The following is an 18,760-nucleotide window of genomic DNA, read 5'->3' as shown; positions in this document are numbered from 1 at the left end:
AACTATCGCTTCATTTAGCGGTTTACATTGAACATTGAACATATTAATTAACATTGAACATTGGACATTGAACATAAACATTGAACATATTAATTAAATTAACGAATTAGTATATATTGCTGACAGTTATAAATAAATAATGGGCAAGCAGTTATAAATAAATATATGGGCAAGCAGTGGGCAGATCTGGGCGGCGCTCCATATCCAATTAATTTATCCAGATAAGTAGTGATATTTGTTCTTATCTGGTTAAGTTAATCAGATAGGTTAGATCAGCATAGAGCTGATCTAACTTAGCCTGATTTAACTTATACGGCTAAGTAATGCTTTGACCATGGATATTCGGCGGCATAGCCATGCTGCTGAATATCCCTTGTAACTTAGCTGGATAAGTCATATCCAGCTAAGTTACTTACCCAGCCAGCAGTGAATATCGGGCCTGTATTTTTTTCATTGAAATCCTAACTTCTCAACAAAGTAGTCAAATGAATATATATGGAATTCTCTAAGTTCTATAAATGACTTTAACGTTTGATGACCCAACTTCACCAGTCTATGAAATACAGGATACACATGCCCTGGCTTAAACAAAGGGTTCCCTTCATCCCTTGTATGGGAAAACAGTATGATTTATCCTAGCATGAACCCAATAAATTCCATACATATTTCCAAGGAGTCTGATAAATGATCTGAAAGTTCCTTCTTTCCTAAATATAAGACATACCATAAAATCCAAAGGATATATCATCTTTTCCTCCACTCGTAAATCTGAAAAAATACTATTTTCCCCCAGCCGATCACCATGGACTCTCATACGGCAAGTTATATTGTATAATCTAAAGTTAGGAAATCCTATGTCTCCCTCCTCTTTACAAACATAGTAACATAGTAATGATGGCAGAAAAGGACTAGATGGCCCATCCAGTATGCCCAGCAAGCTTCTTATTATAGTATTTGCCACTCCATGCAGGATACCCTCCATGTTTCTCTCTAGGATAATAACTGCCCCACCCTGCAGTTACCCCCAAGCCTTATGATAAGGGTAATAATATTTTCAATCAAAACCAAGCAACTGTCAAACCCATAACAAATTACTGTAGCAACATTTTTACTAGATGAGGAGCTTTCTTGATAATTCAGACAATGCTGCTTGACATTCTTTGCTTTGGGACTTGGCTATAGAAGTCATCCTGTGCTTTTTTCCTTATGCCTGCATGTCAGTACCCCAGACCATAAAAGTCAGGGCCCATGTTGGTTTTTGTCTATATCCAGTTCCCCTATTCCCCCCTCCTGCCATTGATGCGAGGAGTGATGTTATAATTACATCAAGAGCATCAAGGCTATTAACTGAGATAGAGATCCTCATGCCTTCTGTCAAGGGTAGTAACTGCTGCTCAATGAAGATTACCCCCATGCACCCTCTTCTTCATTTATGTCCTTTAGCATTTAGAGATCAACAGTGTTTATTGATGTCCCATTGAATTCTTTGTTTTCTTCTTCACCACCTCCTCTGGAAGAGGATTCCAAGCATCCACCGCTCTCTCTGTGAAGAAATATTTCCTGGCATTAGTTCTGAGTCATCCACATGAAATTTCATTTCATGACCCATAGTTCTACTGTTTCCTTTCCAATGGAAAAGGTTCAAAGTTTGTACATCATTAAAACCTTTCAGGTATCTGAAGATCTATATCATATGTTCCCTGCATGTCCTCTTTTCCAGGGTATACATATTTAGATTCTTCATCCTCTCCTCATAAGTCTTCCAATACAGACCCCACACAATTTTGGTCACCCTTCTCTGGACCACCTCCATCCTGTCTCTATCCTTGTTGAGATGGTCTCCAGAACTGAACATAGTACTCTATGTGAGGCCTCACCAAGGACCAGTACAAGGGCATTATCATCTCTTTTTTCCTGCTGGTTATTCCTCTCTCTATGTAGCTCAGTATTCTTCTGGCTTTAGCTGTCACTTTGTCACATTGCTTTGCCGTCTTCAGATCACCAGATACTATTACCCCAAAGTCTCTCTATTGTCTACACACATCAGTCTTTCACTCCCCATCATATACAGCTCTTTCAGATTACCACATCCCAGATGCATGACCACACTTCATGGCATTGAATCTCAGCTACCAAATCTTTGACCATTCTTCAAGCTTTCTTAAATCACTTTTCATTCTCTCTACTCTTTCAGGCTTGTCCACTTTGTTGCAGATTTTAGTATCACCCACAAACTTTACATTCTATCCCTTCCACAATGTCACTCTCAAAGATATTGAACAAAACAGACAACTTAGAAATAGTAATTCTGGCTCTCTTTCTCATCCAAATAAACTTAGCACATAGTGATTTAAGTAAATGCATGTCTTTGGTCAACAAACAAAGTGCAGCCATTAGGAGACTATATAGAAGCCTGCCAGACCATGAAATTGGTAAAGACAAAGACATCCAACTCTGCATTTTAGTTTTAAGCTCCTTGATAACAGAGGGCATATTCATAGAATACTACAGATCTGGATTCCTATGAATTCTAACACCAAGATATTTTATTGAGTCTACTGCACACTTTAGAGAAAAATGTTCCCATCTTCTCCCAAACATGCCAAGGATATCTAAGACTTTTGATATAGCCATGTTAAGCTTAAAGCCTGTTCCTTTCCCCATACTTTCCAAATTGAGCCAGCACTGGTGATACATTTGTGACAGCATCAGGCAAGAAAAGCAAAATGTCATCTACAAATAGCAAGGTCTTCAGACTAACCACCAAAGAGTCCAACTATGTGGTTCTCAGTAATGTCTCTGACCTGTAAAGTATGAGGTCCATATTGAGTAGGCCAGTTAGTGGAAAAGGTTATCCCATATATTCAGCAGGATAAATGTCCAGCCTAAAGCTTACGTTGACGTTTACGCTTACAGCGCTGCCTCTACCATAGCAGCTCTGGAGGTGCCAGGAGTGGGGCAGAGATTCCTTTGCTCCTGGCTCATTTAAAAAAAGGTATTGGGGAATGGGGAGAGTCAGGGGGATGAAGAGGGCAGGCCCCAGGATTATTCTTTGGGAGTGGGAATGGAAGTGGGAAGGTAGCCAGATGTCCAATTTAAGTGACAATTGGGACCAGGGACCCAGACAGATGTATAATGCCGGCCACTTCATAAATCTTTGAAGGGGTAGAGAGGGCGGGTTATAGGGGGATATAATGATGAGAAACCTTATAATAATTGTTGATATTGAATGTTTAGATGTTAAGATTGTTTATACATCTATGCTGTCTTTTAAGTTTTATTGCTTGACTTCTACCTAAAGCTTTCAATAAAAATCAAATATATATGTATAAGGAAAAGGTTTGGGAGGGGGTGTTTTGGAGGGTATGGCCTGACAGGGCCTTACTGTCACAATTTGGGGGAGGGGAATGGAGGGGATTAGTCATTTGAGCCTGTATTTTGTTAGGTAATGATAGCGCTACTTAACCAGACATCTTTTAAAGATATCTAGTTATGTACCCAGTTATTTAGCTTAACAAGGCCCGTTAACTTTAGAACTGCTCAGAAGAAAATCTAAAGTTATCTGGCTAATCTAGCTGGATATACACAATTTTCAGCTAGGTTAGCTGAATATTTATTTATTTAACAGTTTTTATATACCAATGAACTTTGGGAACATCTCATCGGTTAACAAGAAACAAAAATTAGCAACTGGCTTTACATTAAACATCGAACTGAGGGTGGTGGGCGGAGGAAGGGTAGAGAGCAGGGATGGGGTGGTAAGGGAACAAGGGTGGGGCGGCAGAGGGAAGGAGGGCAAAAAAACAAAAGAGGGGGGGAGGGAAAGTTGAGATCAATAACTGGGAAATGAGGAGACTGACATTAACCCTCGAATCAAATTCTAAGAGAGAACAGATATATACATGAAGGAAGTATGTATAAGTTTCAACAGCATGATAAATTACAATGTACAAATTTCAGGTTTCAACAGCAAGATAAAATACGATGTGAGATATGAATTTAAGCTGACCTTAAATTTAAATTTAAGCTGACCATTCTAGGGAGGGATAACTACTTATCCAGCTATAATTTAGCTGGATATGTGACTGAATATGCCATATTTGCCATTTAGACAGACAACTTTTGAGTTATCTGTCTAAATGGATTTTGAATATGGACCTCTAAAGGCTCCATGTACAAAATAAATAGCAGAGTGGAAAGCAGACATCTCTGCCTAGTCCTGTGGTGCAATGCAAATGGTGATGACAATAGACCACAGACCCAAATACATGCAAGTGGATTAGAATACAAAAACATGAATACATTGAGATATAAAGTCATGAAAATAAAATTTAATCAGTGATCTAAAAAAAAAAAACCAACCCTAAGAGACCTTATCAAAGGCCTTTTCTGAATGGAATCTTTTAAGTATCGGGTCTTTGTTCTTTTGTTATGTTCTTATGTCCTTAAATAAGCATGGGGGTAACTTGCTTGATGTGGCGGTTACTATCCTTAACCTATAAGCCTGATACTACACTTCTGATGCAACTCCAACATTGCTCTCTGCTTTAACAACAGGGGGTAGAGGGAAAATTGGACTCAACAGAAACCAACAAGAGCCCTGACGTTAGCAGTCTGGGAAACTGATAAGTATGGGAATCTAAGTATGATAGCTTGCTGGGCCAATTGGTCCTTTTCTGTCATCATTTCTATGTTTCTATGTTTTTAATATTACCTCTGTGATATTTCACCAAAAAAGCTAACAGCTGCCAGACATTACAGTAGAACTATGACCTTTCACAAAACCAACTTGCCCTTTGGATCCTGAATAGGGTAGAGGTAGCTCAGTTGATTAGGAAATACTTTCACAGAGATATTTATGCCAAGAATTAATAGTGATATAGGTTGATAAGACCCTATAAACATGGAGACATGTCCTGCCTTGGGAAGAACCATTATATTAGCAATGTACTTTGTATTTGGCTTTACATCATTTTCCACTATCCTGTCAAACAGAACCCATAAATTATTCACAATCAAGGTTTAAGAGATTTATAGAAAAGTGAAGTAAGGCCATCTGGACCTGGAGATTTAAAATTTTGTAGTTGAGAAATAACTATGTCAATCTCAGTAACATTCACAGGATTATTGAGATATCCATTTGTGAACTGAACAACTGGGATAACCACATGAGTGCCTGAATTTGTTGACTCCAGAACATCAGTCTGATAAAAAAAAACCTGGTAATAGTCTTTAAAGCATTCACAGATGTCTTTTGAGAATGATTTAATTCTCACGTACTGTTTCTCAACTTCACTATAAATGAAGAGCCCACGTTTGTCCTAACCAAATTTCCAAACATTTTCCTTGATTTATTACCATATTTAAATTATTTATATTTCAATGAGTATAATGTTGAGGTAGCTCTTTGATGTAGTCTCTCATTCGAAAGCTTTTGAGTAATTAAACATATCTACATTATGAAATTAACATTGGATCCCATCATTCCCATTTTATATTGATCCAAAACTTTAGTCAATCTTTGGTTCCCCATTCTAAATTCATTATCTTCACTCTAACATAGCTAATAATATCCACTTTTAAGATTGCAGTTTAAAAAAAAATTGGATTATCTATATTTCAAAACCAAGCCTTTTTTTCTCCAAATACTTCCAAAAACATTTATCTGTATAAAGCCAAGCTGGTATTCTTCATTTCTGTTCACTGTGCTCGCCCATCTTGTGTCCCAATATGCACAATACAGGGCAATGGTCTGATATTACTAAAGACTCAATACTCAAACAATTGGTTTTAGAGAAGAGAGTTTCTGAGAGAAATAAATAATCAATTCAGGACTTAGTATCATAAGATCTAGAATATTGAATAAAATCTGTCTTCATAGAATGTAGCACTCTCCAAATATCTAAAAGTTGCCACTGAGAGCAAAAGAAATTTACACCTTTATTCATCCCCAGCAGTAAAATCCCTTTTACCAACTACCTATCCAATTTCGGGTCCAGAACACAATTTTAGCCACTACCAAATAATATTTTGGCTGGCCCCCAAAAACCTGCAAAAGGATCATGATTTGTACACCCAAGTGATGTCACACACTTGGGAGTAAAATTCATGATCCTTTTACTTAGGGGCATATGCTATGATAAAATCTTCTGGAGACCTCACCTTCTCAAGGATATTAACAGGATAGAGTTGGTCCTGAGGGTAGATACCAAAATGGTCAGCATATGGGGATAGACTTAGAGATCTAAACATATATACCCTAGAGGAAAGACGAGATAGGGAAGATATGATAGAGGTGAGCCTTTTTCAATGGAAAGGAAGGTTTAGAACAAGGCGTCATGGGATGAAGTTGAAAGAGGGTAGACTCAGGAGTAATCTTAGGAAATATTTCTTTACAGAGAGGGTGGTGGATGTGTGGAACAGCCTCCTAGTGGAAGTGGTGGAGACAAAATCAGTATATGAATTCAAGAAAGCTTGGGATCTCTAAGGAAGTGATGCGAATTATAATGCTAAATTAGCTGGAAAGATGGGCATAATGGATGGACCATATGGCCTTTTTCTGCCATAATGTCTCTCTCTATGTTTCTGTTCTCACAACAGTTTACCCATGACAAATTTGTATCTTTTATTGAGATCCACAATAGATTTTTCTAATTGAAAAGACACATTTCTTTGTATCAATAGCAACCCCACAGCTCTTTGTTGTCCCTTGCACTGCAAACACCTAATTCACCTGTTTCCTTAATTTACTGTTTCTTTTCTTTCATTTTTGTTTCCTGCAGTAGTTTCCTGCACATTACAACCCAACCTGTTAGAATGAGAAATCACCCTCTCCCTCTTGACGGGGATACCTAAACCTGCTATATTCCAAATTATGCATTTAATCTGGATCCCCATCCCAAACACCAGACTGAAAGTGTATTTGAAATACACCCTGCAATTTGCACAGGATCTCATTGTGTCCCATTCTGAGCAGTGATTCCCATGAATAACCTGTCAAACTATGGATGCACAAACAAACTAAGTGGAGTACCCCACGTGCAATCTCCCATTTCCTCCCCTGTGCAGCCCTAACCTACCTTCCTGTCCTATCCCCCTCTCCCATCCAGTTCCCCCTCCCACCCTTCCCCTCCTACCTCCCCTCCTACCTCCCATCCACCACTTTTGACCCAACTAGCTTCTACCACCCACCCATCCCCCATGTAACCCCTTAACATTATAAATTCTCTAAAACAGAAGAGAGCATGTGCCATGTAGTGATAAATTCAGGTGCCAAACCCCACTCTCAAAAATACCACACTATCTAATAATTCCCAACCAAAAAAACAAACAGGATAATCCAGCCATATGTCCTAGCATGTGAGACCAACAATATCAAATGTTTGAAAAGAAGGAATGGCTTAACATATCCAGAATGTAGGTTCTAAATATGCCATATTTTTTTTAATGTACATATAATGCAGAGAGTGTCAGATATTTTACCCATGCACTAAATGGTCCAAAATCTTAACCTGCGCTCCTTGAAGTAATAAACACTAGGAGAATGAACATTTGGCATGTCACAACATTTACTGAGTGATAAAACTCTGCAGTGTGAACACTGTATACAAAACCATTCTTTTGGTGCCTTCTTGCATGCTTCCACACTCCACAGGTGAAGGTCCCAGCTCACTAATTAGATTTAGGAGCTCAATCCCAGCAAAGCCAGGGAAATCAAAAGTTAAAAAAAATGAAAAAAAACTTAGCAAACATCATCAAGTGTAAAGTGTAATGTGCTCCATTGCATCCTGCAGTCTCTTCAGTTCATCATATTGAAGGCTTAGTAGTTGTGCCATAAAACTCATCTTGTGTAAACAAGTAATGTATAAAAATTGGTGAAATTGACACAGTTTGTGTAACTATTCCATAGCATCACCTTTCTGTCTAATATGGATCGGCATTACTGGGCCGTTATACCCCTTGGTAGACTTCACTCCAGTAATAAAAGCAGAACAATTGCTGAAACTGTTGCAACGAAAAGAAAAGTCGTGGTTCGCCACCATGAAGTGTTTGATTGCAGACTTCCAGGTGTTAGTATATAGCAATTAGCAGCAGTATGGAAAGAAAAACTTATGCCTGTTCCAAAAAAGAGGAGCAATATATTAGATCATTATGGTTGCATCATGTAGTCAGCAGGCAAGGCCCCCAGAACCTAGGAGTATACCTCAACTATTGAGATTTGAGCAATGCCAGACACAGTCATCAGACATATCTAAACACACACCTCCAATATCCACTTCTATCATATAGTTCTGTTCATTCATCTACAGTAGGCAAGTTCTGGATGAAAATGTTGGCTGCATCAATGGTTTCAAAAACCTGCATTGAATTGTGATGCCAGGCTCTTAATTTTGCAGGGTATTGCAATGCAAACTGGATTTGCCGCTGAGCCAGTTAGGAGCATATCAGTATAAACTCCGTCCTGCTAGATATGACTCAATTCAAGAAATTCTGAAAGATAATAATGCATTGAGTCTAATAATCAATCTCTTTCTTTTTATGATATGCTGCCAATAATGTCATTTTATGGCCATAATGAAAAATCTTGGTGCTTACCACATGAGGCCTATCATGCCCAGCTGCTGCATTACTTATCCAATTCACATGTTCAATCAGTAACTTGCCTTGCAATTCTGGTAGGTTCAGTTCTGTTGGCAGCCATTTTTTAACCAAATCTGCTAATTTTTGTTCAGCAATTCCCTCCATGAGCCCCACAAAATTGTTGCATAATGATCTACCTTCTTAATCGTCTATCTTTTCATCTTGGGCTGCTAATGACTTCTCCAGAGTTTGAATTTTAACAGTTAAGGCACGTGCTTCATCTTCCATGATTCCAATTCAGCTCTCCACTGACTCCAGGTGGGTAGTGAAGTCCGCGATCACATTTTTGACATCAATGTGATCTGGAATAGCCTCAAATTTGCTATCTAAGGCTGCTACCCCTGCTGCCTCAGCCAGTGTTTATAGTGGCATGTTTTACTTAATGGCGGCAATCTTAACCTCAGAGAGTTGACTTTTGTCTTTACCGTTTTTCACAAGCTTTGTGGACATTACTCTGGGAGATTTCTGAAGGAATTTGTCCATAAACTATTCCGATAGCATGTGCCTAATTTTCAGCCTTGGAGCAGCCAATTAAAAGCAGATTTTAAATATATGGTGGCGTTTTACTGTTTGAAATTGTTATGGCAGTATGAAGAAATCTCTCATCACCATATGTTTTGTGTCCGTACATGTTTTTGGTAAAATCAACACAAAGATTTGAACTAAATATATGGTGCAGAATGACACCCGAAGCTCAGGATCTCATATCTAAAATTAATAAGTAAATAAATAAATAAATAAATAAATAGATAAATACCCAAGCTCACCACATTATGTGATTCTGTAGTCTAAATTATTATTGGAACTCATGGGACAGAAATTTTATTTTGATTGTACAATTTTTCTTTACTGGTTATTTTTTTGTTTTGCATATTGATAATTAAGATGAAATTTCAAGCTCTTAATTTTACAGCTAAAGCTCTTCTTAATGCATTGTACCAAAGAAAGCTTCCTTCTGGAGTTCATAGGATGGCATATATGCAGGCAGCAAATCAAGATGCACTTGACAGTTTGTTTTTAAATCAGGCTAGAAGTGCCCATTATAATTGATCCTGATGTGTGTGTCAGATAGGCGTCCCTTCCAGAGCATTCCACCCTTCTGGCACAAGGTTCCTCTGTCTAGTACAGTTCTGCCAACACAGCCTAACCTAGGATTGGTGTAATGGAGACTGGGGATTCAGAGTGGAAAAAAGCTGATGTGAAGTTTGTGAAGAGATTGTTTTTCATTTGTGAAGTGCTGCTGGTAAGGCAATGAGGATATAACAGACTGTTAGGGAATTCTTTTTCCTTCTATTCTTTTAATCACATATGAACCTTCCTCAACTCCTATAAAGCTTTCTCTTTAAATTCTATCTACTTATGGTCAGCATTATTTTTGCCACAGAGATGAAATATTTCTATTTATCTTTCATCTTTCCTTTTTTCCCACTGAATCTTATAAAGTTGGGCCAGGTAAGTGCTTTTTATCATACTTAAAAAGACAGAGTGTGTGTGTGTGCAGGAAGGCACGTCTGGCTGCTTGCCCTTAGTCTGCACTGGTATCAAGAGTAACTATGGTCACTGTCTTTTCCCTTATCCAATTCTAGTTAGTGACATCATGAAATTTATTCTGCATTATTTATTTTTTTAGCCATATTTGAGTTTCCACCATTTAGATTCCCATTATGTCAGAATGCAATATAGAAAAATAATTTAAAAAAAAATCAGCTCACAATGTATTCTTTCTCTACAAGATTATTCATAGGAAATGTAAATGTTGGTTCAATATAATTTGCTTGAAAACATGAGATGGGCCTTCATATAAGGAACAGAAATTGTGTTCCGTGTAAAACCTCTCTTGTGTTCCACAATTTCATCATCGGCCACAAGGTGCAGTATTTTTTTGAGAGGTTTAAAGCAGATAAAAAGGAAAGTTCTTATCTTAAATGTCCCGAGAAACAAGCTCTGCCTCAGGGGAACTTTATCTATCTCCTTGTAATGGCACTAACACAGAGTGCAAAGGGAATGAAAAAGGACACCGTTACATAGAGATTAATGAAGTTCCCCTAAGGAGCTGGCACATATTTCAATAATAAATTGGCCAGATATTCTGGGAGGTCTCTAGGTTCACATTGAAAAACCAAGGTCAAAATCTTAAACTTCATTCTGGCCTCCCCTTGCAACCAATGTAAGTCTTGCAAAACTGGAAAAATGCATTCACATTTTCCAGCTTTTACTAGCAACACTGCAGTGGTATTTTGGAGCAATAGTAACTACTTCAGACTAGTACCTGATATTCCCTGATACAGTGAATTCATTGCAGTAATGAATTCTGGTAGTGATACAACTGTGAATTACAGTGACTAATCCTTAGATGGCAAATAGTAGCACAATTGTTTTATTAATCTTAAGCCATAAATGGAGGTCAGAATTGTGGAAGATATTTGAGGTTTCTTGGACAGATATTTATACAATGTAATTCCAAAAACCGTGACAACCACTTGTGGTGTTACCTTCACTCCTAGAATTTCTGGTTTTCCTAATAAGGATCTATTTCTTCTCCTGCTTATCCTTGGGATCTCTGTTTTATCCTCTGTTAAAAATGATCATATATATTGTAATGAAATAGATAATACATTATGCTATTTCAAGTGGGGCTCAGGACTATAATCTGACATAAGAACAGAGAATTCACTTTTCCCAACTTACAAGACACTTGTAGACTCTGCATTGTATTTTTTAACACAGAAGGGTTGTTTTTTTTTTTTTTTTAATAATCACCCAGGAGTAGATATTCAGAAGCTAGCCGGATATCTGGTAGCCAGATAGACATATCCAGCTAACTTTGATGAGATATTCAGCAGCGAGAATTTGCTGCTGAATATTTCCATAGAGATCACTATTTAGATGGATAAGTCTTATCTGTCTAATTTAGCCAGATAAAATATCTGTCTAAGGCTGAATATCATTAATTAGCCAGATAGCTTATCTGGCTAAGTAGCAGCAAGCCAATCCGCCCATTGTCTGCGCACAACTTATCTAAATACCAGATAGTCGGAAAAGTGACTTATCCAGCTATCTAGTGGCCGCTATCCAAATATTCAGTGGTCACTTGATAGCTGGATAAGTTTTACTTATTTAGCCATCTGATGTTGAATATCGACTTCCTAATAACTTTTTGCTGGAAAAGCTTCTAAGTCACAAATTTGGTTGACTTGAGCCAATACAAACAAGATTATGATTTGTAGTCCTGTTTTTCTTAAGGAGCATGTCAGAAATAGTAATCCACGCATTGAATTGGGAGTAATTAGAGTGTCTCAGCCTTTGTAAGCTTTATTTCTTAAAAAAAAACACAAAAACTTATAGTCCACCTATCTAAAATTACAATTGTTCTAGGCAGGCTGCAATTAAAACATGCATATTATGTTGAGGAGGTTTAGTGGACTCTTGGGCCGGCCTGACGGAGAGAAAGGGAACAGTCTCCGTGCTGGGAAAGAGGCCGGGAGGCAGATACTGGGTGGACTGGTGGGAAGACTCTTCACCCTGGAAGCCCGCGCTCCCCCAGGAGGAGCCCGTAGGAGCCAGGCCGCTGGGACTTAGGCGAGAAGAGAAGACTTCTAACAAAACTTCTAACAAAACTTTCCAAATTTTCATGCATAATATTCATTAAAGAGAGGTTGGCCCCTTGCCCCCTCTTCTGTATATAGTATTTATTCTATTTTATTTCACTTTATATATTTATTGCTCCGTTCACCCCCTCTTTATTTTCCTACTCCAAGTTAAGGCTTCCTTGTTATAATGTAACTGTATGCTCCGTATCTCTTGTTGATTGGTTAATTGTATATTCTGCTTAGTTCATTGTAAACCGAATTGATTTGATTTGTATCAAGAAAGTTGGTATATAAAAGCCTTAATAAATAAATAAATAAATAAAGATGGCTTCACTCTGGAGACCCGAGACTCCCCCGGGAGGAGCCGATAGGAGTCCAGGCTGCTGGGACTTAGGGAAAGAGGCGAAATCCGATGAGATGATCCGAGGTCAAGGCAGGTAGCAGACAGGAGGCGGCAGGAGCAGGCCTAGGTCAGAACCAAAGAAGCAAACCGAGGTAGGCAGAAGACCTGGAACAGGAGCAGAACTGGAACCGAAGGCAGATCCCACGAACCAGGACTGGAATCAGAACCCAAGACCGAGACTGGAAGTGAAGCAGGCGACTGGAACAGGAACCAAGGATCTGGACTGGAACAACCACAGGCAGGAACTCCAGAGGCACACAGCAACGAGGATCCAAAGCAACCTTGTCGCAAGGCATTGAACTAGAGCAGACGCCGGCTTTAAATATCTGCCGGCGTCTGACGTCACTGGAGGAGGCGGGGCGCCCAAAGGCGGGAAAGGCCCTTTAAATCCCTGCCTTTCACGCGCGTGCGCGCCTAAGGAGGGAGGGGCTAGCTACAGCGGGCCGACACCGTCTCCCTCGTGGAGACGCCGCCGAAGCTAGGCCTTGCTGGCCTGCCTGTGCCGCGCGGCTGTCGCTCAAAAGTCGGGGCCGGAGCCTGGAGACCCGCCGCGGAGCCCCCCAGCCCGGAGCCCGAAGGAATGAGGTAAGGTCCCGGTTGCGAGTGCCGTGACCGGGACCGCAGCATATTAATAAAATATATAACATAATGCACATTTAAAATTTCATATAAAATAAATATCATTCTTACCAAAGATTGTCTTTAACCTCTATACTACCTCTTATTACTAGGAGAATGACTATCGAAATAAAAATGTTTTTAGCACCTTCTTAAAGGTCTTAACATCTGCTTCTTTGAACTTGATAGAAAGGATTCTATATGTTTTGCAAATGTGGATCTCATCAAGAAGTAAAGCACAACCTAAGCATCTTAGTATATATGTACAGACTGAGACGGATGTTATAAGCAGGATAGTCTCTCTCTTATTCTCTTTTTATTTTTTCTTTCTCTCTTAAAATCTAACAATATTATCTGTATTGTTTCTAATCATGACAAAGTTATGTCCAGCCCATCTCTAACCAGAAGTCGTTTTCTGAAAGCAAAATTTGATATACATTTTTTTACACGTATGTTTTTTCATGTTGTAAAATTTGTCTAGATTTTGAAACAAGTCAAGAGCTGTCAGACTGGCCGAAGAAAAGTGCATAGAAGACTTTTCTTAGAAATTAGCATTAATATTTTAGCAATCTGAATTTAGAGTGATAGCTGTGGTATATAAACAGTATTCCATTGTCAGTCAGCATGTTTGACCTTGCTGCTTAGTGCATAAAAGACTTTGAGTTCTACTGGGTCTTTAGTATGATTGGATCAAGCTTAATTTAGCTAATATTAAGGTGTTTTTGCAATTATTTAACATCACAGTCCCTAAACCCAAAGTAAATGACACAGCTTTAAAAAGTATGCATTTCCCAATCAAGTATTCTTGCACATGAATTTCCAAGATACTGCAAGCAAGGGTTCCGCTTAGGAATGAAAGCACAGGCGTGATTTACGAACATTAGGGAAAACTGCATGTAAAGGTCCATCTTTTAACGGACCGCATGCTGTTCTTTATGAAGCCAGGTGTAACGGAAAATGGAACATGAGCTGCAAACCACGTTCCTGCAAAACACATAAATAAATAAAATGGATCAGACAGAGTTTTCAGACCATTGAGTGCACTTGGTTCAATAACTGCTTCACAGACCAGCATCCAGGTGATGGGAAATGTTGTTGCCAACATCATCTCCAGAACTGAAAAGCATTTTGCGTCTATACCCAAAAGACTCATTCCTCTGAAAATAAAGGGAAACAGAAGCATAAAGCGACTGGAGTAGGTATGATGATCATTAGCTCATTTTGTGACCCGAGACCTTTAGAAGTACCCCGGTCTCAACCAATAGCATCAAGCCAAATATTCTCAGTGCTGCCTATGTTCCTTTTGGGCTTGACAATAATTTTGCAAATATCTCTTCAAATGCAATGCCAGTATTTTTTTCTTCTTCAATTATCATATCTTCCCCTGCCTGCCTACCAAATAACCCTGCTAGACGAGGGCAAACTGGGATAATAGTAGTCAACTGTGCCACTTCCATCTCTTCATTTAGAGAGTTATTCATGTGTAATATGAAATTTATTCTTACTTAGAAAGGGTCTATTAATTTTGCATAGAGATATAGAAAATAAATTCTGTAGTCATCCCATAAAAAAAGTGTTCATATATTTCTGGAAGACAATAAGCAGATTATACCTATCAAAGGCTTGACAAGAGAACAGAATAAAACTACCGGTACTATAATTTTTGCCAACCAGAAGTTGATAATTTTCCCTTGCCACACTTTTCATAGCCTAGATCAGATTTATGCAAGAAAGGCTGTACAGCAAAGGTAGGTGAGTGGAGAAAAAGGGCCAGAAAAAATTCATTGGCTTCACATTATGTTCTGTCCCTGGCCATCAACAGTTATTTGGAGTAGAATCTGTTTCCTATTTTTGGTCTAGTATTACAGACAGGCCATTTTTACTGATAGCAAGAGAACAGTCGAGGCAGCATAGGCTTGCAAAAGATATTATGGCTATGCCAACCCCATGGCAGGTTCCATTGCATTTTCAATCAAGGATATTAAAAAACTGGCAGCACAGCTACTTTCTCTGCATAATCTTGCCGTGCATTCTATCACTCCATGCCACTAAGTGGGGTAATAGTTTCATTTCAAATTAGTTCCACATTTCTTATTTCAGACTTGTTTCACACATGTTATCATGAATGGCAATGCAGAAGACAGGTTGAATTACTCAGATTTATTTCATTATGACACTATCAGAAAGAGTCTTGATTAGTTTTCTGTGTGATCCCCTCCATTCCTGAAAAAGCTGTTACAGCAAAATAAGAACGGTACCAATGTGTAGTATGAGTATTCTATGAAATATCATATTAAGGGCCTGATTTATTAAGCTTTTCCCCAAAGTCACAGAATAGGAGAAAAGCCAGGGATGGCAACTTTCAAACCAGCATGCAGGTGCACATTGGTGCATGTACGTCAGTGCGTACCTAGGGATGCGAGCATTTTATAACTAGTACATGTATATCCATGCATGTTATAAAATAGCCTGGCTGCATGCTTACGGGTGCTAAATTTTAAGTGGGTACGCAAATCCCGTTTCTATTGCATGAATTGTGAGATTTTAAAATGCACACCCACGTTATTGCCAGTTTATCAGTTTGTCCACCAGTTCACCCAGTTAACAGCTTAAGTCCTCCAAACCCCTCTGGTTTGATAGCCTACAGTTCCCCCGGTTTTCTCAAAATTAATGAGAAAGAGAGGCTAGAGTGTAAGCAATATAAGTGTATACATAGCTGGGAGGAAGCTGTCTGCTCCCCTTCTCCTTTCCTCTTTGGAGGATACTGGCCATGCTAGAGAAACATACCACTTATTACCTTATATGCAATCCAAAACATCTAGGAAACAACACCTGTTTGTCTCAGAACCAGACTACTTTATTTTCAGACATTTCATATTTACCACTTAGAACAAGACAGATAACTCTACAGTGCTTGATCCAGCACGGGCTTATACTGAGTAAAGCTCTTCATCATTAGTAAACTTAAACATATTTGGGACTTTGACTTGTTTTCAATATATTAATAAAAGGAGCTAGCTAACTACCCCCATAACTTTAGGAGATTACCTTCAGTTTTACCCTGGAACAGTCTCTGTAATTGGAGGTTATGGAGATGGTCTCTGCAAGATGGAGCATATGTTTTTGACCCTTGTCACTTGTGGGACTAAGGGTCTTGTCTGAGCCCTGGAGAAGAAAAGACAGGTTTGACATGAACAGTAGGGCTTTTGAATGTACAGCCTTCCCGCACATCTCAGCTCATTGGCCTTCTTGCAGGCAGGGGCGGGGAATGATGGATCGGGTGTCATCTTCAGGTGTTGAAGGTTCTTCTTTTGCCAGTCGCTTTCTTGAGCCCTCTCCCTGGCTACTTTTAACAGGCAAAAGTAAGAGTATGTAAGTATGTAAGAGCTCATGCATAATAAAGCAGAGGGATGGGTGGGGTTGTTTCTTCATTTTAGATTGCTGCCCCCACCCCCTTTATGATTGGGGGGGGAGGTCACTACTCCTTCCTTGTGGCAACTCTGTACAAGGGTATGATCTCAGACCTGTAATATCTTGACTAGTAAGCTGTCCTGCAGTATCAGCGCTTTTCTGTGAGCAGACCTGTCTGATAAACTCGCTCTTTGCATAGGTTGTTCTTTGTTTCCAGGCAGATTTGGGCTGTTTTTCAGTCTGAGACTTGTCCTATATACCTGAGCAGCTTAGCTCTTCTTTGCAGAGAGAAGCCCTATCCCTTAATTTAAACAGGCAGATCAGATAACTTGGGCATGTATTGTTATTCTGGTCAAAAGTTCCTCTTCTGTTTTTCTACCGATATATACATGTCAGTGTCCATCACATGAAGTTGGCGTCCCTCTTGTGGGGTCAAAATTCATATTTGGTTGTATATAGTAGTAAAATCTCCTGGTATCTTTCTTAGAAGAAGCTGTTCAGAGAAAGGCAACCGAAATGATGTGGGGGCTGCATCAAAAGTGAAATGAATTAACACTGAAGGACTTAAATATATATACCTTAGAAGAGAGGGGATATTAGGGATGTGATAAGAAAAAAATTTGTTTCATTTTTTTTTTAATTATTGTGGTGTTTTTTTTTCACAAATATTGTTTTGTATAATATTTATTTTGCTTTCTTTAGTTTACAAAAATGAAATAAACATTAATAAAAAAAACCTTCCAAAAATAAATTAAAAAAAGAATTGGGGCCTCTCTAGACCTCCCATCCCAACAATCCATCCTTCCCACCTGAAAAAATTCCAGGCAAGAATCTTCCCAGGCCTCCACTTATCTGGTTTGGGGGATCCGCTGATGAAGTCACTATGAGCTCGGCCTAGGCCCTATGCAAAGGCCAAGATTTGAGACCTAGCCCTGATGCCTCAACCTTTAACAGGTCAACTCTCTCTCTTTTTTTCTCTCTCTCTCTCTCTCTTGCCAACAGCCCAGACTGTTATTTGCGATAAAAGCCTTTGCAACTGCGATAAATTACATAGTGTGTGATGTGAAAATTGCATGCGTTACAATAATGTTATCACATGTTGCTGTAAATACCGATATGATGCGGTATCAGGAAAATTATCCTAACCATGCCCCTTTTTTTTTTATCACAGGCACTATTTTTGCTATATTTATAACAAAATGATGAATCTAGATCCAAAATAGCAGCAGAATAATTGTATAAGAGCTCTTAAATAGTATGAGGATAACCTGCATATGTTGCGCTGGAGGTGGACCCTTGGCCTGGTGCAGGATTGGTATGGCCCTCTGGTCAGACCCAGAGACCGCCTGCCACCAGGAAGCGGAGCACACAAGGAGACAGAGGCTAGCTGGAACTTCGCCAATAACAGTCCGGGGTTTCCGCAGGTTAAGCCCTTGGGTTACCCAGACCGCCTGGACTTAGGTGGTCCTCGGATGGTCTCCCGGAGAGGTAACGGAGGGGTGTGCCCAACACAAGCAAGGGTGCATGGCTGATGTGGAGGTGATGGACCAGACCTGAATTGGAAGCTCCAGAGACTTCAGGGAGCTAACAGTTCAGGAAGGGTCTCTGGGCGAGGCAGGCAGCGCCTGTGGGTCTAGTCAGGTGAGGGCCGCAGGTTGATTCTAAGCAGGTTGGTCTGGTAGCCTCAGTAGGCCAGAAGAGGGTGTCCGAGTGAAGCTCAAGGGTCAGTGCCAGAGTATCAGTCCAGAAGTGGTCAGCCATAGCAGGCGTCAATACCAAGGTCAGTCCGAGTGTAGTCAAGGCAAGCAAGGGTCAGTTCCAGGTGGCAGATGAAAGGAATGGTCAGCAAGGTAGTGGTCCATTCCAGGCAGCAGACAAAAGAATGGTCAGGCAGGCAGAGGTCAGTTCCAGGCAACAAACAAGAGAATGGTCAGGCAGGCAGAGGTCAGTACCAGAGATCAGTCCGAGGAGGTACTACCTGAGTAGTAGATAGGAACACACGGGGACTGAGGAACAAGGAGACGCTGGAACAAAGAGACACTGGAACAAGGAGACACTGGAACAAGGAAATGCTGGAACATGGAGTATGGCAAACTCA

This window comes from Rhinatrema bivittatum, chromosome 3 (assembly GCF_901001135.1).
Source record: "Rhinatrema bivittatum chromosome 3, aRhiBiv1.1, whole genome shotgun sequence".
NCBI lineage: Eukaryota > Metazoa > Chordata > Amphibia > Gymnophiona > Rhinatrematidae > Rhinatrema > Rhinatrema bivittatum.
This window is presented reverse-complemented; position numbering follows the sequence as displayed.